The 26,477-nt window shown below is 37.9% G+C and overlaps 1 protein-coding gene across 10 annotated transcripts in view; it reads right to left on the reverse strand.

Moving 5' to 3' along the window:
• The window catches only part of PTPN4 (protein tyrosine phosphatase non-receptor type 4), a 221,246-nt gene that overhangs the window by 189,322 nt on the left and 5,447 nt on the right, over positions 1-26,477 (reverse strand). The window contains exon 2 of one of the 10 annotated variants that reach the window (XM_054549229.2): positions 20,092-20,235. The exons of 7 other annotated variants lie outside the window; for them this stretch is intronic. The gene's annotated coding sequence lies outside the window, so the exon portion shown is untranslated. Of the gene's footprint in view, positions 1-5,467; positions 5,983-20,091; positions 20,236-26,477 lie in introns of those variants that run through there. 2 more of the 10 variants (XM_054549230.2, XM_063712732.1) reach the window with 2 other exon arrangements.

Raw genomic sequence — 26,477 nt, forward strand, 5'->3', positions numbered from 1 at the left:
TACAAATGATCCTCAATTACAGGACAAGGCAATATCTAGTCCGGAAACATGAAGGTTAGAAGGTAGTAGGATGATACATTCAAAGTACTAATAGGAAATGGCTATCAAAAAGAATACCATATGTAGCAAAACAAAGCTTTAGAAAATGAGGAATAATTTTAAATATTCCCAGAGAAACAAAACCTAAAAGAATTTGTCACTAGCAATCTGTCTTAGAATAAAAAGTACCAGTTAAGAGTAATTAGATAGCCTAGGCGAGGTGGCTTAGGCCTGTAATCCCAGCACTTTGGGAGGCCAAGACGGGTAGATCACAAGGTCAAGAGATCGAGACCACCCTGGCCAACCAACATGGTGAAACCCCATCTCTACTAAAAATACAAAAAGTGGCTGGGCATAGTGGCACATGCCTGTAGTCCCAGCTACTCGGGAGGCTGAGGCAGGAGAATCGCTTGAACTCGGGAGGCAGAAGTTGCAATGAGCTGAGATTGCGCCACTGCACTCCAACCAGACGACAGAGTGAGACTCCATCTCAAAAAAAAAAAAAGAGTAATTAGATAGCTAAATGTAAACAACGGTAGAAATATATTTTGTGTTTGTAACTCTTTTTTCCTCCTATCTGATTTAAAATATAACTGCATAAAGCAATACAATGTTGATGGGCTTACAATGTATAAAGATGCAATTTGTGTGACAGTAATACAAAGGAAGGGGAAAGGAGGATGTGCTATATAGGAGCAAAATTTCTGAATACTACTGAATTAAGCTGCAGTTCCCCCAACGAGATAGTTATATGTAAATACCCAGGGCAATCACAAAAACATACAGTGAAATAAACAATAGAAATAAAATGACAAATTTAAAAATATCAACATACAACAACAAACAAACAATAATAGATGCATAGAGAAACAAAAGGGACCAAAGACATATAAAACATTTGCAAAATGGTGCTAGTTCGTCAGTAATTTCATTAAGTATAAATGGACTAAACACTCAAATCAAAAGGCAGAGATGAGCAGAATGGATTTTTAAAAACCTGCTCCAATTATATGCTCTCTACAAAAGTCATATTTCAGATTCTAAAACATAAACAATATAAAAATATATATAAATATATACCCCAAAAAAAGTAACAACAGAGCTACCATACCTATACTAATACTAATTTCAGTCAAAATGAGATATTTATCCAAAAGTGCTACTAGATAATAAGTTTTATTCTTATTGTATAAGAACAAAAGGGCAGACAATTATAAACATATATGCAGCTAAAAACAATGTCCCAAAATATATCTAGCAAGAACTGACAGAATTGAAGGGAGAAATAGACAATTTGACAATAGTAGGAGACTTCAATACTTCATTCTCAATAATGAATAAAATATGCAGAAAAATAAACAGAACATTTGAACAACATTATAAACCAACTAGATCTAACAGACATTTATAGAACACTATGACCAACAAAAAAATATATAGAATCTATTCAAGTGCACATGGTACATTCTCCAAAGTAGAATAATATATATTAGGGCCATAAAAAATCATCAGTAAATTTAAAAGGACTGAAATCATGCAAAGTATGTTATTCAACCACAATGGAATAAAATTAGAAATGAGTAACAGGTGGCCAGGTGTAGTGGCTCACACCTGTAATCCCAGCACTTTGAAAGGCCGAGGCAGGAGGATCACTTGAGGTCAGGAGTTCGAGACTAGCCTGGCCAACATAATGAAACCCCAGTCTCTACTAAAAATACAAAAAAAAAATTAGCTGGGCATGGTGGTGCGCGCCTGTAATCCCAGCTACTCAGGAGGCTGAGGCAGGAGAATCACTTGAACCTGGGAGGCAGAGGTTGCAGTGAGCCGAGATCACACCACTGCACTCCAGCCTGGGTGACAGAGTGAGATTCTGCCTCAAAAAATAATAAAAAAGAAATTATCAATTATTAACAGGAAATTAGGAAAATTTACAAGAAAGTGAAAATTAACGCATTCATAAGTAATCAATGGTCAAAGTAAAACACAAGAGAAATCAGAAAATCCTCTGAGATGAATAAATGAAAACAAAAATAACAACACATCCAAATAGACGGGATGTAGAAATAAAACCCTGCATACACAACTCTTAGAAGAAAACACAGGAATAGAGCTTCATGGCACTGGATTTGGCAATAATTTCTTTATATGACACCAATAGCATGGGCAATAAAAGAAAAAAACAAATAAATTGGACTTCATCAAAATTAAAACCATTTGTGTGTCAAAGGACACCATCAAGAAAGCGATTTTAAAAAACACAATAGAGAAGAAAATATTTGCCAATCACATATCAGATGAACCTAATGTCTGGAATATATAAATAACTCCTATAACTCAACCAAAAACCAAACAATCCAATTTAAAAAGGACAAAGAACTTCAATAGGCATTTCTCCAAAGAAATGGCCAATATACACATGAAAAGATGCTCACTATCACTAATCATTAGGAAAATGCATATTAAAACCACAATGAGATACCCACCTCAGACTTATTTGGATGGTTACTACTTTAAAAAGAAAAAAGAAAAATAACAAGTGTTGGCAAGGATAAGGAGAAACTGGAAGTACACTGTTGGTGGGAGTGTAAATGGTGCACCCACTGTGGAAAACAGTAGAGTTGTTCCTCAAAAAAATGAAAAATAGAATTATCCTATGATTCAGCAATTTCACTTCTGGGTATATACCCAAAATAACTGAAAGCTGGGTCCCAAAGAGATATTTGTACACGCATGTTCACAACAGCATTATTCACAATAACCAAAAGATGAAAACAAACCAAGTGTCCATTGAGGAGATAAGCAAAATATGGTATATCCACACAATGAAATGTTATTCAGCCTTTAAATAGGTAGGCAATTCTGACACATGCTACAATGCAGATGAACCTTGAGACATTATGCTAAGTCAAATACGCCAGTCAACAAAATGACATATATTATATATAATTCCATTATATGAGGAATCTGGTACATTCAAAATCACAGACGAAAAGCAGAATGGGGAATGGAGAGCTGTCTATTGAGTACAGAATTTCATACTCTGAAGATGAAAAGCATTCTGAAGATGGATGGTGGTGATGGCTCCACAGGAATGTGAATGTACCTACTACTACTGAACTGTACACTTAAAAATGGTTAAGATGGTAAATTTTAGTAAATTTTATGCTATTCATATTTTACCTTGATTAAAAACAATTTTTTAAAACATAACATTTTATGAAGTGATCTAAGTTTCTGTAATCAACAAATGTTCAGAGGTGTGTCAGGCAGTTAATTAGTGAAAATATTGTATTTTTGAATTTTGTGAAATTTGTGGTATTAGCATCTCTTAATTTGTGATCTCTCTTATTCTAAATAAATACACTCAATTGGATTTCTTCCTCCATCATCTTTTTAAAAATACATTACCTATTTTCAAAAGCCTTGTCAAAATTTGCAAACAAGTTAATCTGGGGAGAAAAAGAAAACCCTAAGTTTTCTTACGAACACATCAATAAAACTACTGTAACACAAGGGTAAATTTTTAAATAAACCAAAATAAACTTTAATTTTGTTTAATATGTCATATTTATTCCAAATAAAACTTATGTTGCATGAAAAGGCATAAAGATTTCAACACTTAATTTAATAATGCACTGCCCTACTCCTAGGGGCAACATTCTATTTTTAAACTTCAGTGCCTAAAATGTCTAATACTAGTCTTTAATACCAGCAATTTCTTCTACTCACCACACATACTGGGCTTTAAAACTAGAAGTGGAAAACACATACACCAACTTAGGGACTCATACCTGATGCTTTCAACCGATTTTTATATATAGTGTGTAAAGAGAGATTAACTTTATTTCTATAGATGAAGAAATAGAACTACATAGGTTCCACAATCCCCTCATTGTCACACTGCTAGAAAGTACAAGACCTAACGAGCCAGACACCAGAGGCTGCAATCATTCTACCATACCTTAAAGATTCATTTATTTATTTAATAAAATATGTATTAAGCAGCCACTCTGTTCCAGGTACTACACTAAGTACTGACAACTTACTAGAACTAATGTATTAGCTAAGGCAGTAGAAAATATTTGAAAACCAGTTTGGAATCTTTGAAGTATTACATACATAAAGTGTTAGACAATACTACTTCTAATAGCAGTATCACTATTAGTAGTAATCATAATGTATAGATCTTGAATATTAATAAGAATACTACTTAAACATTAAAGTGTCAAATAAAAGGAGCTTTACCTTTGTATTTCTCTTAGCACCTAGTACTGAGCTCTGTACTCAGCAGTATTCAAAAAGTATGTATTATATAGAAACATCAGTATCACTTTGGCCTCTGTTTCCCTCAATGTCCTTCCCCAGCTGGGTTCCTGGAACACTAGCAGTCAGGTTTATTGCCCAGGCAGGATACTGGTAATCCCTTTGAGAAAACTAGCCACCAGCCCAGGAGATTTGTAAACGCTAAAACCTATACACCAAAAACAGAACCACCATGCACCCACATGTACACGTGTGCACCTACACACACCTACACACCCATTCACGAGTTTCCTATTAGCCTTTTGTTATATCTCCCACCATTGTCCCATATTACGTCTACTGCATAAAGGTATAATAAGGTGTCTTCCAAATGTATAGTAGTTAAATTAGAACTGTATTATAGTAAGTGCCCAACCTAAAGCTATGTAGGACCAGGTCAGTGGTGCCTCTCAGGTTGTATCTGTGGGGAAGGGCCAGTTTCTTCCATTTTTAATCTATCACAGGCTATGGCAGATTGTATTTTAACAAAAATGACAGCAACAATTTTCTACAATTTTGCCACTACACCAAGAGGTGGAGTCTATGTCCCTTCCACCATTAATGTGGGTAGACCTTTGTAGCTGCCTCAGTGAATAAGAGGATAGCAGAAATCACGCAGTGACTTCTGAGGCTTGGTCACAAAAGGAGATACAATTTTTACTGGGTTTGTCTGGGGATACTTATCCCCAGAATCCAGCCACCCACCTCCAAGGAAGCCCAGATCACATGTGGAAAGGAACTGAGATCCTCAGCCCTCAGCACTGACAGAATCTCTGCTCAGAGCCAGCACCAATCTGCCAGATATGTGAGTGGAGCAACTTCAGTTGAGCCACTACAGCTGACTGCAATGAAAAGAGAAAAGTCTTCCTTGCCAAGTCCTGCCCAAATTACAGACTCATGAACAAAATTAATTACTGTTATTGTTTTAAATCATTACATTCTGGGATGGTTACACAGCAGTAGGTAACTAGAACACAGACCAATACAATATGTTTGCAAATACAATAAAAGTGACTAGAAAATAAATTTTTTTAAGACACAAAAAATACAAGTCATAATTTTTTATTATTAAGCAGAAGGTGAAGTATCTCTCAACTGTTATAAAATACTAATACTAAATACTCACTCTCATTTACTGTACTTATTTCCTCATAGGCCAGGGACTGGTACCCAGTCCATCGACGATCTGTTGAGTAGCACTGTCCTAGGCTATATGAAAGGAGGAGAAGTGTAATTTGACTGGAGTGGCATTAAAACCACTAAATAGTAAGGAAAGAAAGGTGTTCAACTAAGCACGCATTTTTAAAACTTTGCAATCCATTACACTAAATCAACTCTGCTTGAGAGTAAAGGTATCCTGATTAAATACCATGAAGATGAATGGATCAGTCTATCCACATGGGAGCACTTATACTGCAGAATCCTACACCTCTCTTTCCTTTACTTGGATTTCATACATACTATGAAAACTTCTGATTGCTCTCTCCCTCTGTCTCTCTCTCTCATACACACCAGGAAAGCTCTGATTGCTCGCACGCGTGCACCCACACTCTCACACACGTAGACACACACACAAAGCAAACATGGCAAAATTTTAACAGCTTTTGATTCTCAGTGGTAAAGTATATAAGTGTTTATTATATGCATCATTCTTTTAATTTTTCTGTGTTTGAAAGTTTTCATAATAAAGCTGAGAAAAATAATTAAAAAACAAAAATTTCATGAAACAGGAATGGATATACTATATACACTAATAATCTATGGAAATGGAACCCAAAATAATATACAATATATAACAGTATATTTAACAACTCTACTATGCCATTAATCTGACCTGAAACCAGTATATTACCAGTGAGTGAAGCATTTATATACCTCTTAGTCATTCAGCTTTTAAGGATAACCTATATCAGCATTTCTCTCACTTAAGTGTGTATCAGAATCATTTGAGGAGTTTCTGAAAAATACAGATTTTTGGGACCCAATTCCAGATTCTGAAAAAATAACACTTCAATAAGTCCCACAAGTGATATTAATGTGGCTGGTCCATATCAATATCTTTGAGAAACATGAATGTAGAGCAGTGGTTCTCAAACAGGGGCAAGTTTGTCCTCCAGGGAACACTTGGCAATGTATGCAGACATTTTTTGGTTCTCACAACTGAAGGGTAAAGTGCTACTGGCTCCAGTGCAGAGACACCAGGGATGCCATTACACATCACGGATTGCACGTGACAATCACAAATAATGATCTGGCCCAAAATGTCAATAGTGCTAAAGTTGAGAAACTCTAATCTACTGTTAACAAACAGTATAAGAGGAAGTTTAGAGGTATTTCTTTTCCTCAATATCAAAAAATGAGTAGAAGAAAAATGGAAAGGATGAGGAACCCAGACTGATACAACTAGAAACTTTGACTTATGCTGCTTTTAATGCCAGACACTCCTCCCTTCAAGAGTTAGAAGACTGACCAGGCATGGTGGCTCACACCTGTAATCTCAGCACTTTGGGAGGCTGAGGCTGGCAGACTGCTTGAGCTCAGGAGTTCGAGACCACCCTGGGCAATATAGCAAAACCCCATCTCTACAAAAAAAAAAAAAAAAATTAGCTGGGCAGCTGGGCGCAGTAGCTCACGCCTGTAATCCCAGCACTTTTGGGAGGCCAAGGCAGGCAGATCACAAGGTCAGGAGATTGAGACCATCCTGGCTAACACAGTGAAACTCCGTCTCTACTAAAAAATACAAAAAATTAGCCAGGCATGGTGGCAGGCGCCTGTAGTCCCAGCTACTCGGGAGGCTGAGGCAGGAGAATGACGTGAACCCGGGAGGCGGAGCTTGCAGTGAGCCAAGATTGCGCCACTGCACTCCAGCCTGGGCGACAGAGCAAGACTCTGTCTCAAAAAAAAAAAAAAAAAAAAAAATTAGCTGGGCATGGTGGTGTGCACCTGTAGTCCCAGCTACTTGGTGGTAGGCTGAGGCATGAAGACTGCTTGAGCCCAGGAGACTCTGTCTCAAAAAAAAAAAAAAAAAAAAATAGGGAGTCTACATCACCTCTCTTGATTCTGGGGAAGGAGGGGTGGGGGAAGAAGCTTGAGACTTGTAATTGCTTTGACCAACAGAGTATAGTAGATGTGATGCTATATGACTTCTAAGACTACATCAGAAAAGGCCTTTAGCTTCTATCTAGCTCCCTTGGAACACTCACTCTCAGGATGCTTCCCTTCAGAACCCAGCTTCTAACATGCTGTTAAGAAGCCCAAGCCATATGGAGAAACCACACATAAGTGCTCTGCTCAACAGTCCCAGCTGAGCCCATCCTTCAGTCATTAGACATATGAATAAGCAATCTGGGAAGTGGATCCTCCAGCTCCAAGTGTTCCAACCCCCAGCCATTGCCAATGAGCAAGCAGACACTGTGGAACATAAAAGAACTATCACTCTTGTACCCTGTTTGAATTCCTCACTGAGAGATCCTGTAAATAATAAAATGGTGTTTAACTTATGCTACTAAATGTTGGCATGGTTATGCAGCAACAATAACTTAAACATCTCACATTCTGTCATTTATTCTTAAAACAATGACAGTTCCTTATGTTAATCCCCTCAGAAGGACTAAGTGGCTTGCCTATGGTTACGCAGGCAAAAGTATAGAGCAGTACTTGAATCCAGATCTGTCTAATCTCAAAGATTTCCACCATATCATAATGATTTCTATTTCTTCATGCTGAAATTATTCTGATTGTTATTTTCAAAGTCAACCACAGAAGCACCTAAACTAATTGAAGGTATCACTGAAAAAGACACATTACTATTTGTAAGGTTTGCTAATCTTCAATCTGATCCACTGCACTCAATATATTATTTCCTCAATCTCCACCTCAACACTTGCCCCAGAAAATTAAGGGGAAAAGAAGTCACAATCACATATACTGAGACCTTTGTTACAGTAAGGGCTCACAAATGAGAGAATAACCCTGCTCATGTATGTTGGTGACATTAATAGAAAAAGGATTACAGCTGGACAGAGAATCAATAGTTTTGTTGTTGTTTTACTTAGCATACCCTAGTTTTTCTAACCTCTCCCAATAGCTTCCTATGTTCCTAAATCAATGTACAAATGGAAAAATGTCCTTACTGCAAAAATGAATGAATACAAATGAGTGAAAACTGAACTCAAATGAATGAATGCAAATGAGTGCAAAGCAGCAAAAACAGGGCACCCACTTCAGCCAATCATTAAGCTCTCAAAATACAAATATTTCGATGTTACTATGCTGCACTCATCTGGAATTTAGCAAAAAAAAAAAAAAAAAAAGTGTTTTCAGCCAGGTGTGGTGGCTCACACCTGTAATACCAAGGCAGGAGGATCACTTGAGCCCAGGAGTTGAAGATCAGCCTGGGGAACATAGGGAGATCCTGTCTCTACACATTTTTTTTTTTTTTAATTAGCCGGGAGTAGTGGTACATGCCTGTGGTCTCAGCTACTCAGTAGGCTGAGGTGAGAGGGTAACTTGAGCCTGGGGGGTTGAGGCTGTAGTGAGCCATCATCATACCACTGATCTCCAGCCTGGGTGACAGAGTGAGATCGTCTCAAAAAAAAAAGGGGGGTGGGGGGGTTTCATAGCCTAACACAGGGGTCTTTCTTTTCTATTACAAATGTCACAATTGTAATATCTAGTAAGCCACTGATTCACTCTAAACCTGTTACTGTCTATCTATTACCTTGGAGCAGTCACTTCATTTTTCTGAACCTCAACTTCCTGATCTGTAAAATGATAGAACTTTTTGTGATCTATAATCTGTACTGTCCTATACAGGAACCATGCCACATAGGATGACTAAGCATTTGAAATGTGACTCATATAACTTAAGAATTTTTTTTTCTTTTCGTTTTTTAGACGGAGTCTCGCTCTGTCGCCCAGGCTAGAGTGCAGTGGCGTGACCTCAGCTCGTTGCAACCTCCGCCTCCCAGGTTCAAGCGATTCTCCTGCCTCAGCCTCCTGAGTAGCTGGGATTACAGGCGCCTGCCTCCACACCCGGCTAATTTTTTTGTATTTTTAGTAGAGACAGGGTTTCACCATGTTGGCCAGGCTGGTTTTGAACTCCTGACCTCAAGTGATCTGCCCGCTTCGGCCTCCCAAAGTGCTAGGATTACAGGCGTGAGCCACCGTGCCCAGCCAATAATTTTTTATATTTAATTTAAATGGCTACATTTGGCTAGTGGTTATCCTACTGGACAGTGTGGGACTACAGGAACACTAAATATCCTTCTAATTCTAAAATTCAATCATTTCCAATTTCCAACATTTAAAAAAAATTCCTTTCTCCCTAAAATTGAGTAAATAAATGAATCTAATAATATATAACACAATCACGCAGAAAAAAAAAGGATTCCAGTAATTGTTAAATATAATAGTATCAAAATTGACAAACATTTTCAGTAAGGAGCCAGGCAGAAAATATTTTATGCTTTACAGGCCATAAGATCTCTGGTATAACTACTTAATTCTACCTATGTAGCATGAAAGCAGCCATAAACAATATGTAAACGAATGAGCATAGCTGTATTCTAAATTCAGATATTGAAGTCTGAATTTCACGTAATTTTCATGGGTCATGAAATATTTTTTATTTTTTAAAAGAACTTAAAAACTTAAAAAGCATTCTTAGTTCAAAGGCCATACTGAAAAGGTGGTGGTCAGATTTGACCCACAGGCCCCAGTTTGCTAACCACAGCAGAATACACTGAAGATAAATCAAAAGAAACATAAAAAACTCCAAACTTTATAAAGTTTGTTGACAGTGGTCTTGATGCAACATTCTGAAACTATTTTGTGTGTATTATAGGATTGAACAAATGAATAAATATTGATATTGTTGAGAACCAGGAGTCTGGCTACAGGAGACAAGAGGTCAGATATGGCATCAGAGATGGTTGCAGTACTGGGTGAGAATTAGAGGTACTGGTTAATCTCATTTTTAAAAAATTATCCACTAGAACCTAGAAGTCAAAATACTCCAATAACACTGAATATACTTAATCTACTATATACTATTCCCCACTAAAAGAAATTAGGACTCTGGAGAAAAAAGGCTGATTTCAGAGCTGGGGCAAGGAAAATACAAGGTGAGGCTAAATGTCTTGTACTGGTAAGTAAGGAAGTAAGCCCTCAAAATCTAAATGAGGACGAGTCAAAGAACAAGAGAGGCAGTTTAAAGAAACTCCTACCAGGAAATATGAAACAACTTAAGTTCCAAAAGAAATACTAGATTATAATACTCTGAATAAAAATCCCTAAGTCCAAAGTGATGCTAATGTTTTTAAGTGAGGGAGAGGAATAACTCTTTTTTAAAAATAATATCGAATGATAAATATAGAAGGAATAACAGAAATAGCAAAATGCCATTTTACAGTTACTATAACTGATTCAGGCAAGACTTAACAAATGCTAAAATCACTGGGTGAGAGTTGTTGGGTAACAAAATACATAGTCCAAAAGTATCACCCCATAAATTACTTATTAATTACAAAGGGGAAACGATATCTTTACAATGGAGAAATCTGTCATATCCCACCTTAACCAAATAATCAAATTTAACATCACCAAAACTGATATCATAGACACCCTGATGTCATATACTGAGAACATAACACCTTATATAGTATTCTTGCCAAAAATGTTTAACTTGAATCTAGTGATGAAATAAATAAAATTAAAACAATGAGACAAATCCAAATTGAGGAACATTCTAAAAAATAATTTGCCTGGAGTCTTCGAAAATGTGAGGAGTAGATGTAAAAGGATGGGGGAGCATTGTAGATTTAAAAAGATAAAACAACCTACTGCAATGTGTAGCTCTTGATCCAATCATGGATTTGGCGGCGGGGGGCGGGTAGGGTAGAAAGTATAAGGGACTTGCTTGAACAACTGGAGAAATTTGGAATATAGACTGCATTTTAGATAATAGTATTGTGTCAATGCTAAATTTCCTGAGTGTGACCATGTTACATAGAAGAACGTGTTTGTTACCAAAAGATGCATGATTACATGCTGAAACATTTAGGTAAAGTGTTATGATCATGATATCTGCAATCCTCAAATAGTTCAGAAATTTTCAAAGTACATACAAAGAGAGAGCAAGAAAGCAAAGTATCAATTAATGAATCTATGCAAGAGTATATAGATGTTCAATATACCATTCTTACTATTTTTCCATAGGCATGACATTATTCAAAATAAAAAGTTGTGAGGAAAGAGTTAAAAAAAAAAATTATTTCAGCCAGGTGTGGTGGCTCATGCTTGTAATCCCAGCACTTTAAGAGGCCAAGGAGGGCAGAGTTCTTGAGTCCAGGAGTTTCAAACCAGCCTAGGCAACATGGCGAAGTCCCGTCTCTACAAAAAATAGAAAAAATTAGCTAGGAGTGGTGGTGAGTGTCTGTGGTCCCAACTACCCAGAAGGCTGAGGTGGGAGGATCACTTGAGCCTGGGAAATCGAGGCTGCAGCAAGCCAAGATCACACCACTGCACTCCTCCTGGGAGACAAAGAGAGACCGTGTCTCAAAAATAAAAAATAAAAAAATTATTTCAAATTCTGCTTTTATACTTAACAAATGCATACACAATAAAACCACAGTTATCAAAAATCACCAAGCAATTACCCACCTAAAAAGTATCCTTGATAGCTGACCTTTTTTTTTTTTTTTTTTTTTTTTGAGACGGAGTCTCACTCTGTTGCCCAGGCTGGAGTGCAGTGGCGCAGTCTGCTCACTGCAAGCTCCGCCTCCCGGGTTCACGCCATTCTCCTGCCTCAGCCTCCCGAGTAGCTGGGACTACAGGTGCCTGCAACTATGCCCAGCTAATTTTTTGTATTTTTAGTAGACATGGGGTTTCATCGTGTTAGCCAGGACAGTCTCAATCTCCTGACCTCGTGATCCGCCCGCCTCGGGCTCCCAAAGTGCTGGGATTACAGGCGTGAGCCACCACGCCCAGCCGACAATTCTTTACACTTATTTGAAATGGAATATTCCCAACTGGACCATCTGCTTTGCTACAAACTTGGTTTATTACACAATGTTTTGTATGTAACTATAAATTCAAATGCTGGTAGTATAAGATAATGGACTAACTTAGCTTATTGTTATAATGCTGTATACAAAGAAGGTTCCCTCAAGCCATGTGAACTGAACTTGGCAACAGAACGGGCCAGATTCCCTTAGGATAGTGCTACCAAAACTATGAACTATAAAACTGATACCCTGTAGAAGAGAAAAACAATTCAAATGTAGCAACAGGTTTTGCTCTAAAATTTATCTCTCTGTACTTACACATAGCAAACACATTTATATAGAAGTCATTATGCAACAACTTAAATAAGAAGCTTCTTATTTAAGAAATGGTATACGACAACAAAAAAGTATTCCTGGTAATCATGTGCAAAATCAATCATCTGAAACATGAATGCGTAACACTGGACCTACACAGGGATTCACTGATGTACAGACAGCATTTTCAAAATGTCCTTTGTATGTCCTCTACTCAATTGTTACCGACCTGATAAGAATAAAGAATTACAATGTCGAAATAGGTTTGATATTAATTAACTATACGTTAAATACAGGAATCTAATTTGTGCCATTTCTTGCATCAAATTGATTTACCTAAGGCTTTTCCTTTTTAACTTATTTTAATCTTTTGCAACTCACTATATCCTATTTATACATTTCAGCATTTAAAGTACTGTGTGTGCAAGAAACACACTCCCAGACCCACTAAGGCCCTACAGAGTTCTCTAAACCTATGCCTTCAGTATACCTGTTTATTCACGTAACACTAAGGCCCTACAGAGTTCTCTAAACCTATGCCTTCAGTATACCTGTTTATTCACGTAAGTATGTGAATAGCTCCTAGTTGCTAGACACAGTGCTAGATGCTAGAGATACACATATGCACACATCTAGATCTCTGCCCTCAAGAAGCTCAGTCTAGTTAGGGATGGAAACTAAATAATTCAGTGAAATTATTTACTAAAAAAGATGTAAACAAATTAATTTAGTGAGTAAAAGGACTACTCTTTCTCCTATCTACAGTTCATTATCTAAGTACTAGAAACATGAGAAGCAGCCAGCTAGTTCTTTCCCTCTCTCCCTCTCCACTTTCTAAATTTCTGTCCTTTGGTCTCCTCCTGATGAGATTCCAACAATAAAGCCAATCTTTCATAAGTGCTACCAGTCAATGAGAATATTTTTATTCTTGTCTAAAAGGAGGCAGTCTTATAGTGTATGTGGTATTATATTTAAAGCTTTATTGTTCCTCTCTTCCCCAGCAAAAATTATTTTATTAGTTAGGGGTTTAATGCAATTTTTTAGAGGGAAAAAAAAAAAAAGAATGCTGGTCTCTATAGAGTTTTTATCCTTCCTCCAGAAAGCAACTGTTTCCAGTGGTCACAGTAGCTCACGTCTATAATCCCAGCACTTTGAGAGGCTGAGACCAGAGGATCCTTTGAGCCCAGGAGTCCAAGATCAGCCTGGGCGGTATGCCAAGACCTCAGCTCTTAGGGAAAAAAAAAAATTAGCTGGGCATGATGGAACACATCTATGGTCCCAGCTACTAGGGAGGCTGAGGTGGGAGGATCGCTTGAGGCTGGGAGGTTGAGGCCGTAGCGAGCTGTGAGCATGCCACTGCATTCTAGCTAAGGAGACAGAGCAAGACCCTATCTCTAAAATAAATATATATAAAATACTCTAGTTACACCAGAATTAGCAGAATATTTATAACTAAAGGCTTGAATCAAGTGTCCATGTGTTAGGCAATTAGATAAATGTTCCTCTTTACTTTTCCCTAACCCCTCCCATGTTCAACATATCTATTAAGTACCTCACACTGTGCCAGACAGGAAGAAGCAACATGAATATATCGACAAAGAAAACAAGATAAAGGTCCTTGCCCTCATGGAGCTTCCATTATAATGAGGAAAGAAAAAATATATATTGTATAATGTGAGGTGGTAAGCAAAGGAGAACAGCCATGTAGGCGTAGGAAAGCAATTTTAAATAGGGTGCTCAGGAAAGCCATGGCTGAGAAATTTGCTTTTGAGCAGAGACTTAAAAAGTAAAAGAGTGAGCCATGTGCATACTCCATCTGCCTGGAACACTTGGGAGAAAGGTGGGTGTTCAAGGCAGAAGGAAGAACAAACATGAAGACCTGAAGTAGGAACAAGTCTGCCAGTGCCAGGAACAAAAAGGAGGCCAGTGTGCCTTGAGAAAAATGAAAAAGAAGAGTGGTCAAAGATAAGGTCAGAGAGACAGCCAGGTCCACAGACCATGTAGGGCTTTTTTGGCCACAGTAAAACCTTTGGCTTTTACTCTAAGAAAGAATGGAAGCCATTAAAGGATTTTGAGCAAAAGAGCAAGATCATCTCCTTTACCATATAAATACAGTTGACCTTTGAACAATGCAGGGTTTAGGGGCACTGACCCCTGCACTGTCTAAAATCTCCATGTAACTCTTGACTTTCCCAAAACTTCACTACTAACAGCCTACTGTTGACTGGAAATCTTACCAATAACAAAGTCAATTAACACATATTTTGTATGTTACATGCATTATATATACTGAATTCTTCCATAAAGCTACAGAAAATGTTAAGAATCCTAATGAAGAGAAAATATATTTACTATTCATTAAGTGCAAGTGGATCATCACAAAGGTCTTCATCCTCACTGTCTTCACATTAAGTAGGCTGAGGAGGAGGAAGAGGAAAGATTGGTCTTGCTGTTTCGGGGTGGCAGAGATAGAAGAGGTAGAGGAAGTGGAAGGGGAAGCAGGAGAGGCAGGCACACTCCACGTAACTTTACAGAAATACATAGTAATTTCTGTTGGACTTTTTAAAACTTTCACTTAAAATGTTTACATTATGGGCTGGGTGTGGCGGCTCACGCCTGTAATCCCAGCACTTGGGGAGGCCGAGGAGGGTGGATCACGAGGTCAGGAGATTGAGACCATCCTGGCTAACTTGGTGAAACCCGTCTCTATTAAAAACACAAAAAAATTAGCCAGGCGTGGTGGCAGGCGCCTGTAGTCCCAGCTACTCTGGAGGCTGAGGCAGGAGAATGGCGTGAACCCGGGAGGCGGAGCTTGCAGTGAGCCAAGATCGCGCCACTGCACTCCAGCCTGGGCAACGGAGTGAGGCTCTGTCTCAAAAAAATTAATAAATAAATAAATCTTTATATTATGGTACCAATCCTTCTTCTACCATTTGCTTTAGTTTCAGTGCCCATATTTTAGAAGGGTCCATGTTGTAAAAGAAGTTAAAGGCAGTCTTGAATAACTGGAACCCTTCTGCCAGACTGTCTATAGTTAATTTATTTTGTGGCACTGTTTCATCTACATCTTCTTGCTTATCATCTAGTACTGGTTTGGAAGCACTCATCTCCATCAAGTTATTTTCCGTTTATTCCTCTGGTGTGGTGTCTCATTAGCTCTTGAATTTCTTCAAGATGTATACCTGAAACCCTTCATCCTCAACCTTTAAAAAGAATATAGATATAGATATAGATATTCACAATCTCTTTTATGAGTTCCCTGACTGACTCTGTTGTAAATCCTGTGAAGTCATGCACAACATCTGGACAAAGTCTTCCGTAGCAGGTATTTACAGTTTCAGGCCTGATGGCTTTCACAGCTTTTTCTATAACAACAATGGCATCTTCAATACTGTAATCCTCCAGACTTCCATGATGTTCTATCAGGGTTCTCTTCCATAATGCTGACAATCCTTTCCATAGAGTATCATGTGTAATGAGCCCTAAAGGTCCTTAGGACTAATCAATCTGGAGTCTGAATTAGAAATGTTGTGTTTGGAAGAGCGAGCAGACCACTTCAACATAAGGTTAAACTCACAGGGTTCCAGGTGGCCAGGGGCATTGTCCAACATCAAAAGAACTTTAAAAGGCAGTCCCTTACTGGCAAGGTAGTTCCTGACTTCAGGGACAAAGCACAAATGAAACCAATACAGAAAGAGTTATTGTCCAGGCCTTCTTGTTATACGACCAATACACTGGCAGCTGGTATTTATCTTATCCCATCAAGGCTCGGGGGTTAGCAGCTTTATAGATAAGGGCAGTCCTGATCATAAACCTGACTGCATTTGCACAAAACCGTGGAGTTAGCCTATCTTTTCCTGCCTTAAATCTTGATGCTCACTTCTCTCTTACTAATAAATGTCCTTTGTGGCTTCTTTCTTTTTTTTTTTTTTTTTTTTCAGAATAGGGCACCTTCATCTGCATTAAAAACCTGTTAGGCAGATATCTTTTCTCCTCAATGATTTTCTTTTTTTTTTTAGCAGTCTCGCTCTGTTGCTCAGGCTGGAGTGCAGTGGCGCGATGTCGGCTCACTGCAACCACCACCTCCCAGGTTCATGCGACTCCTGACTCAGCCTCCTGAGTAGCTGGGATTAAAGGTGCATGCCACCATGCCTAATTTTTGTATTTTTTAGTAGACGGGGTTTCACCTTGTTGGTCAGACTGGTCTCGAACTCCTGACCTCGTGATCCACCCGCCTCAGCCTCCCAAAGTGCTGGGATTATAGGCATAAGCCACCATGCCTGGCCCTCAGTGATTTTCTTAAGGGTGCCTAGGAACTCATCTGTTGCCTCTTGGTTGGCAGAAGCTGCTGTTATCCTGACATTTTTTAAGCTAAACTCTAAAACTATCAAACCATCCTTGGATTGTGTTAAATTCTCCAGCTTTAGATCCTTCACCTTTCTTTTGCTTTAAGTCATCGTATAATGACTTTGCTTTTACTCAAATCACATTAGAGTCTATAAGTGTGCCTTTCTAATAGCAATCCTGCACCCATAAAAAGCTGCATTTTCAATGTGAGATAAAAAAGTATTTCACAAAAAGTGCAAGATTTTTGCACCTGCTGGTGTAGCTGTAGCAACAGCTTCACAGATTTCTTTTAAAAACAAAACAAAACAAAACAAAAACCAAAAAAAAAAAAAAAAAATGGTCTTTATCCTGGATTCATTTCTCTTGAAATGGCAAGCAACCAAAGCTGCAGACCTCAATCTATGGTACATATCAAGCCATTCAACTTTTTCTTGTAATGTTGGGACATTTCTTTCCTTGGGAGCACTTCCAGCATCACTAGTTGCATTTCATATGGGTTCCATGGTGTTATTCAAGGTTTATGATTTGCACTAAACATGATGAAACATAGCTGAAAAATACTCAAGAACCACAAAAGATCACTTTTTATTGTGACAGGCAATTAACTGGAGAGACAAACTACTCATGTGGAGATCATTAGCATCACATGGCATTTTAAATGGATACTTCCAACACTTGAACTCACTAGAAATAGAGGTGGTTATTAAATTATTACAGTAATACTTTATGTAAGATAGTTAATTTTATGCAGTTGATTTAATACTGCATCATTATGTTTATTCACATTTCTCTCAACTACAAATGATGCCATGTATGGTCTGTGTAAGTTTTGTTAAATTTTAACATTTTATAATAGATTTGTGTATATTTTATAGTAGTAAATGATAAAGTAAACTAGTATCTATATATATTTTATGTATTCATGACATCTAATTTTTCCTTTTTAGTTTTCTTTTTTTTTTTTTGAGACAGAGTCTTGCTCTGTCACCCAGGCTGGAATGCAGTGGCGCAATCTCGGCTCACCGCAACCTCTGCCTCCTGGGTTCAAGTGATTCTCCTGCTTCAGCCTCCTGAGTAGCTGGGATTACAGGCGTGCACCACCACGCCCAGCAAATTTTTGTATTTTTAGTAGATGCAGGGTTTCACCATGTAGGTCAGGCTAGTCTTGAACTTCTGACCTCGTGATCCACCTGCCTTGACCTCCCAAAGAGGTGGGATTACAGGCATGAACCACCGCGCCCAGCCAGTTTTTTTCTTAATTGAAAAAAAGTCTTGATATTTTTAGGCTATATAGTTCATCTGTGTTTTTTTCAGATTGTCCCAAACCTCCAAAAATTTTTCCGATATATTTATTGAAAAAAAAATCCACGTATAAGTGGACCCACACAGTTCAAATCCATGTTGTTCAAACATCAGCTGTATATGCATTTTCAACTTGTAGCATTTTCCACTAATATGCTAGATACAAGAACTTAGAATGAACAGAAAACCAATTAGTATCTATGATATTATAAATTAGTAAGAAAAACTATTCACCCTAGCAGATAAACGAACAAAAAATTTGAAGAATATAAGAAATGAAATTAATAAACATGAAAAAATGTTCAACTACATTATCACTAAAAAGAAATACAAAAGAAAACAAAGTACCACTTCTTTCCATTGCTAGGAAGTTGGTGGTTCAGCTCTACAATCCCATATCTGAGATCTCTAGCTTCAAAACACTTTCAGAAGTGTTTTGAATTTCAGAGTATCTGGGACACAGACAGGTGATACGGCACAGATACCTTACATTAAGTAACGTTCTTGGTTCTAGGGCAGCACCCTGTATTCAACCATATTGTTATTTAAAATTTCTTTAAGGGCCAGGCACGGTGGCTCACGCCTGTAATCCCAGCTCTTTGGGAGGCCGAGGCAGGTGGATCACTTGAGGTCAGGAGTTCAAGACCAGCCTGGCCAACACAGTGAAACCCCGTCTCTACTAAAAATATTAAAAAATTAGCTGAGTGTGGTGGCATGAGCCTGTAATCCCAGCTACTTGGAAGGCTGAGGCAGGGGAATCTCTGGAACCCGGAAGGTGAAGGTTGCAGTGAGCCAAAATCATGGCACTGCACTCCAGCCTGGGCAACAGAGCAAAAGTCTGCCTCAAAAAATAAAAATAAAATAAAATTTCTTTAGAGAATCTGAAGAATGTACACTGTAAGTGGAATAAATGAGACTAAGTAGCCTCATCTCAGTATAGGTCAAGTTTGGTTGCCAAATTAGTTAACAAAACTTTTGGGTTTTTTAGGGATATGGGAATTTCAGAATTGCATATAACAAACTGCTGGTTATGAAATTCTTCTCGTAAACAATTGTGATAACACAGATCAAAAGCCATAAAAATAGCCAGATACAAAGTGAGTCACAGTATCAGAATCACCTAAGAGAACTTTTTCAAATCACGATCCCTTCCCAATGAAGACATTCCATTTTCCCTAGTAGCTTCTTGTAGTAAGCCACTATAACTAACTGGATTTTGTGCTAGGCTGGAAACAGTAAGATAAATTAGAAAGATTTCCCTTATTTCAATGCAAATGAAACAATTTGGAAGTCCTTGGCATTTGTAATGATATTTTGCTTTCATGAACAAGTATCTAAAAAAGGAATAGACAAAAATAATATTATCTTAAAAACTGGTATTTCCCAAATAACTCTAATCCTCTTGGAAAACTCCTTCATTTTATTTTATAGAGAGATGGAGAGATAACAAAAGAATTCTGATCAGATATGAATGTCAGATCACTCTGGCTACAGTGTAAAGGAGATTATAAAGGGCAAAACTATAGCAAACTGCACTTAAGAAGACTACTACAAGAGTCCAGACAAGGCATAATGGACTTATAACAACTAACATCAAGAAAATTTTAAATCATCCCAAATAATTTCAGAAGTTTTGCCAAGTTTCACACTGACAAACTAAAACTCAAGGGCTGATAGGGCTACAATACAGAAAATTAGGGGAGAAGAGGGAAACTCGCTAATGATGATGAGAGGCAATACAGACAGGCAGTTAGAAAATAGTATCCAGAGCTTATAGTACCAGACAAGAAGCAGTGATCCAGGCAAGCAGGTCCTTAGCATCGTAGAGGTCAGATAAGCAGGTGGTATCCCAGCGATCATGGAAAAACACAGTAAGGAAACATGGCAGCAGGCAATGCTTACAGCAGACAGCAGAGAGCTCCAGCTACAAGATTGGAGTACAGGAATTTAAAAATAGGACATTGTTAACACAGAAAACCAGGACAGAGCAGAACAGATACAGATCTGCACTCAAATAAACCTACTTTTATTTATTTATTTATTTTCAGACAATAAGGATTTATATGTCTCACAATTCCCTGGCCAGGAATTGTGTAAAAGCTAGATTAGGCAGCTCTTCTGCTGCACTGGAAGTCATCTGGCATCATTTGGGATCATTCACTCATCTACATTCAGTTGATGGCTGGGCTGGGATGAAAAGTCCAAGAAGGCATCACTTTCATGTGTCCTCACTGAAGTACTCATTCACATGGCCTTCTGGTCTCTCCTGTGAGAGTCTGGGCTTCTTCACAGCATGGGAGTCTCAAGGTAATCAGACTTGTTACATGGTAACTGGTTTCTACTGAGTAAAAGCAGAAGCTGACAAGATTTTTAAAAGCCTGTAGTTACAGCCACTTGGGAGGCTGAGGCAGGAGAATCGCTTGAACCCAGGAGCCAGCGGTTGCAGTGAGCAGAGATCACGCCACTGCACTCCAGCCTGAGCGACACAGTGAGACTCCGTCTCAAAAAAAAAAAAAAAAAATTAGGCCCTTTAGATGCAGAAAAGTCAGGCAGGTCATTAATGTAAAATGCTTCAGGGAGCACTAGTTCATACAGAAAGAGGTGAAAGGAAATGGGTTACACAAGTAAAAGGGTCTAAAACTTAAAGTTTAAATAATTAGAATTAGTTAGCTTAACAGTATATCTATACAATAGAACATACTACTATATTTTTTAAAAAGAAGAAGAAAAAAGGGACAGCTCTTTATATCTGAAGTCAAATGATCTCCAAGGTATATTTTAAATTTAAAAATTATGGTACAAAGCATTAATATAGTAAATACCTTCTACATAAAAAAGGTAGGGGGAAAACAGTAATCTTTATATGTGTTTCTATTTGCATAAATACCATAGAATATACAAAAAATAAAAGTAGTTACCTATACAGAACAGGAAAGAGAAGGAGTGGTATCAAGACTTCTCATTATATGCCTTTTTATATTATTTTGAAACTTGAACCATGTAGCCATATTGCCAATTCAAATACGAAAATACAATTTAAATACAATTTTAAAATGACAAGTCTGAGAATTATGGTAATATACACTGCTGTATTAATTAAACATTGACTTATCTGTACTTATTTTGCTGTAGACTAACATAGTTACCTATGACTTATCTGTACCACTTCTAGCTATATACTAGATTTCAAGTTCCTCTGAAGAAAGAACAATAATCTTGATGATAAAGAGCATGTCTTATTCAATTCTGTATCCCCACAGCCAAGCACAGTGCCTAGTACCTAGCTGGTGCTCAAAGAATACATTAAATTAGCCCTGGATTGGATTTCCCTCTAAAGTCACCTCCAATTTTGGACACAATTTTTAATTGTATTGCTAGTGACTCGTCTATATACACGAATATACTTAGAATTCGTGTTTGTATAAAAATGAGCAAAGAGAAGCTCTTTATACAACTGTATAACAAAAACACAAGATACAAATTTAACTAAAAACAAAATAAACAATGACCCTTGGATTACTCCAAAGACCTATCAAAAGATGGCATTTAAAATGGGAGCAGGCAGCTATCCCAGATACATATCAAAGTTCACTCAGGGCATTTTTTTGATAGTAGGTGCTGCTATATAGTTTTGCTTACCCAACTTTAAAATAACCACTACAGTTTCCTTCTCTTAATCCCAACAAATGTTAAGACGTATGTAACCCTTGAAACACAATGGTATTTTTCTTGATGCTGTCCCCTATTCTTCCATGACCTGAGGTCTCTTACCTCTATGGCAAACTTCTCGAAGAGCTGTCTCACCTATATTCATTGTACACTTGGTTTCCTCAATTTAGTTTATTACACCCTTCTACTATAACTCTTCTGCTAAAGCAACAAACCTCAAACTAGTACACCTCAGAAGAACCTTAGCATTTCAACAGATTTTTCCAGGCTACCACTTCCTGGCTCCCCACTCCCCCTTTTAAGAATCTACAAGGTCTGAGATGAGACCTGGGGAGTTCATATTTTTCATTAGTATCTCCATAATTCTGATACAGGCAGCTTGCCTGAACACACTGGAAAACCAACTAGCTGAGATTATCAATAACTTTCCAACAGTCAAATGCAAAGCCTCTTGGTCTTCTCTTTTTCTCTCAGCAGCATGACAGCTTCATGAAATTCCTTACCTCATCATCATCTAACACACAACCACACTGCTCTCTCACAACCTTTCTTTCAGTCTTCTTCACTGGCTTCTTGATTTCCAAGAGCCCTTAATCTTTCAGTGATGGTAGTTAGGAGCTCTGTCAGTGTGCCTCTTCCTAACTTTATATATACTTCATAAGCAGTCACAGTCACACCCATTGCTTCACCTACCATCTATACAACCTTAAATCCTGCCACTTTGGATTCCACAGATAGTCAGAGGCTATGCAGCACAGGAGAAAAAAGATGTTTCAGTATCAGACGAATCTGAATGCAAAATATTGACTCAGCTATTTACACCGTAACATGCCTAAAGACACACACCTTTTTGAATTTCAGCTCTGTTCTCCTTTTAAAACTGGGAATAGCACCTTTCTAACAAATTTCTGTCCTGATTAAATGAAGGGGGAAAAAAGATTAAATGAGAAGTTCTCTTTACTACATGGACCTGACAGCATGCCCTGAGGATCCCATGCCACAGGCCTCAGAGGTGGCAAGCAAGGAGAAAGGAGACAACTAATGTGGGGTCAGAAGACTGGCACATACAAAGGGATTGAGCAAATAAGTAAATACACTGAGGAGATAATAGGAACCAATTTCTCACTGCTGGAGAAGAGATTTACAAATACAGAAAGGGAAAAGGCTAGATGAATCCTGAGATGTTAGATTGGAATTGGTTGTATCAGTGTTAACTTTTAAAATACCTGTACATAGGCATAGAAACAGATTCAGATGTGTGTATACATATATGTATTTACTAGCTCTATCCCCCTAAAAGTGATGACATGCCAGCAGAAACGAACACACTCAACACTCGGATCTCAGTTCCTAAATAGCATCTCTACTTAAAAAAGTAAAATAAAATCAGGATTCCTTGGAAAAATAAATGATTTCAGAGCTGGGATAGGAGAGTACTAACATCATCTGGAACATCTTGTTAGGCCAGAAAGGAAGGAAATAGACCAAGGAGGGGGACAGGTCAAGGAGACAGAGGAGCCAACTTAAAGGCCAAATTTGGGACAATTTGACCAACAAAATGAAATTTTAAAATGACAGTAACTAATAAAAACCACTAAACAAAAACAAATCCAGGAGCATATATTGATATAAATGAATGAATAAATAAATGTATGGAGAAGAAGGAGAAAATCTTCTTTCAATAGAATATGAACTAATAAATGTAGGTGACAACTTTCACAGTTGTGGCTGATTCAGGTAGCAATCATCAGACCTGAAGGCTGGTGCTTAGAGCCTTCAGCTCTATTGAAACACTCCTAGATATCTTCTCACATAAGAATTCCCTGTTACAGAAGGAAAAAACGATAACTTCACAGTAGAGAAACCCAGCAGACTTGAATTTAACAAGTGTTCAAAGTTAAACATCGCTAGTAGCAGGACTATACAGCACATCTCTTAGTGATGTACTAAGAATATCACAACATTATTTCTACGGCATTCCTGCCAACAATGCACTCGGTCTGCCCATGAGGAACCACTGGTTGAACTTAAGTTGAGGAAAACATGTTACAGAAAAAAAGGACTCTGCTCGTTAAAACTGTCAAGGTCATAAAGGACAGGGAAATATTGAGAAATCATTCCTAACTGATGGAAACTAAAAGATGTGACAATTAAATGCAATGTGTGAACCTGAATTCGATGCTGGACCAAAAAGAAAAGAGAGATACTACTGGGATAGTTGGAAAAATTTGAATGGCATCTAGGGACCTGAAGGTAGTGTTGTATCAACGTTGTTTTCCTGATTTGGCGGTTATGTAGGAGACTGTCCTGTTTTGCTATATACACACTAAAATATTTAGGAGTGATAGGGATCATGTCTGCAACTTGCTCTCAAATAATTCAGGAAAAAAGTCAAATGAAATTAGAAATGGTGCATTCCCCTGAAATAGAGAAATAAGGATTAAAATGGACGACCAGAAATGAGAAATGATGAGGTTGTTTCACTGAAATTTGAGGATCCAATTAGATACAGTAGAAAAAGGGAAAGGGTTGAACACAATTCCAAGGTTACCACTTGGGATATCTGGAAAAGGCCTTACTGAGCCAAGCACGAGATGTTCCAGGCTCATCTTGTGTTGTGTATACACATGGTACATAGCTAGCACAATGCTAAAAATTAGTTTAAGGCGATTCGGGAACTCTTTGTTGTAATTTTCTTGAGATTTCTCATTAGGTTTAAAATTATTTCAAAATGTTAAATGAGAACTCGTGACAACTTCGCTGTCTAGCAAAATACCTGGCTCACTGGAAGTGCTCAATAAAAATAATCTGGCCTTCCCTTGCTAAAGAAGGGAAGCTGCCAAAGAAGAAATCCTAGCATCATCTTCAACTCTTTCCCCCCGTCCAAATGGACTCTCAGGTCTAGTGAAACTACTCAGTTTTCAGTTCTAATCTCATATTCTTATCTATATTGCCCTATTTCTGGTTCCTATCATCCCTTCCCTGGACCACTGCAACAGCATCTGGTCTCTCTGTTCCATTTCTAACCTCATCCTTGCATTATCCTAGTATCTTTGCATCATTATCTAGAAGTCAGGAGTTACCTTTCAAAACCTGCATCTAATCTTATCATCCCTTATTTAAATACCTCTAAATTGTTCCTGAATGTTAATGCTGATTTCCCAAGAGGCAGACAAAATGCATGTTTAGGGCACCAGTAACGCAAGGGCACCAAAGAGATATTACACACACACACGCACACACACGCACGTGCACACACACCAGTGAAGTGGGGGAGGCAGTAGGTAAAGGGAGAGAAAAAGAGAGAGAAAGAGGAGGGACTCTGACTTAAGAATTCTTAAGTTTACCTTAAGCTTACTTTAGGATTTGATATTTATTTCTGATTACATAGTGGATGCCAAGGGTGACTGGGAACCATAAACTTTCTAATACTTACAGTCTCTAAAAAAGTGGTTTTCCCAATCCTTTTCCCAACTTGGCAACAAAGAAAATAATAATTTCTTAGCATGTTGGGATAAGCCACAAACGCTATTCAAAGCCAAAAGAAACCATCCTGGGGCGGGGGTAGGGAGGGGGATCTGATATGCCCAGGTCCCATAAACAAGGGTATCTTGCTCTCCGAAACACTGGTAAACCATTCATGGCACACCAGTTGGGAAGCTCTATTTTAAAGGTCTTAAAATGATCCCACTCATTGCCCAAACACAAGGACCCTCAGAAGGCTTCATTTCCCACTGCAATCAACGCGCGCACGTGTGCACGCACACACGCGTGCACGCGCGCACACACACACACACAGATTCACACACAGGAACAGACAACCACACCCACCCAGAGACAGACATATCCAACAAGACAACTTACATTTCTCCAAACACACCACACATCCTTTCATACTTCGACTTTTTGTACATGCTGTTCTCTCTACCCAGATCAATTCCAAATGATCCTCCAAGACCACATTCAAATGCCACTTCTTTTCCCCAGATCTTATTACACTGTCACTATGAATTGTTAATTGTTTGCTGACATGTGTTACCACCCTAGAATTTGAGCTCAAGGACAAGAATCATGTCTTATTTACCTTTATACCATTGCTCCCACTACAATGGGCATTTCAAATGTTTGCTTAACTAACATATAAAATAATGTTCATTACATCATCACCAAATAAATTTTCAAATTACATTAATTAAAACAATGAAATACAATTATAAAATTAGCATTTTTTCTTCCCATAACAAGAACACCCACTGTAGGTACTTTTGTAAGAGAGAGATCTGGCATAGAAATATTCATGACACTTCACCATTATCCCAGTCCTAGGGTTTTAAACTGAGGAAATAAAAAACCGGTTAACAAAATGTAAATGTCTAAATCAGTTATGGTATATCACCTGAATGTTTAACTAATCACTTAAATTATATTCATTGACCTTGGTGGCTTTGGGTAGCTAAAATAAATAAGTAATATTCATGAAGATGGGAATAGAAAAAT

Source organism: Pongo abelii, chromosome 11, assembly GCF_028885655.2.
Source record: "Pongo abelii isolate AG06213 chromosome 11, NHGRI_mPonAbe1-v2.0_pri, whole genome shotgun sequence".
Classification (NCBI taxonomy): domain Eukaryota; kingdom Metazoa; phylum Chordata; class Mammalia; order Primates; family Hominidae; genus Pongo; species Pongo abelii.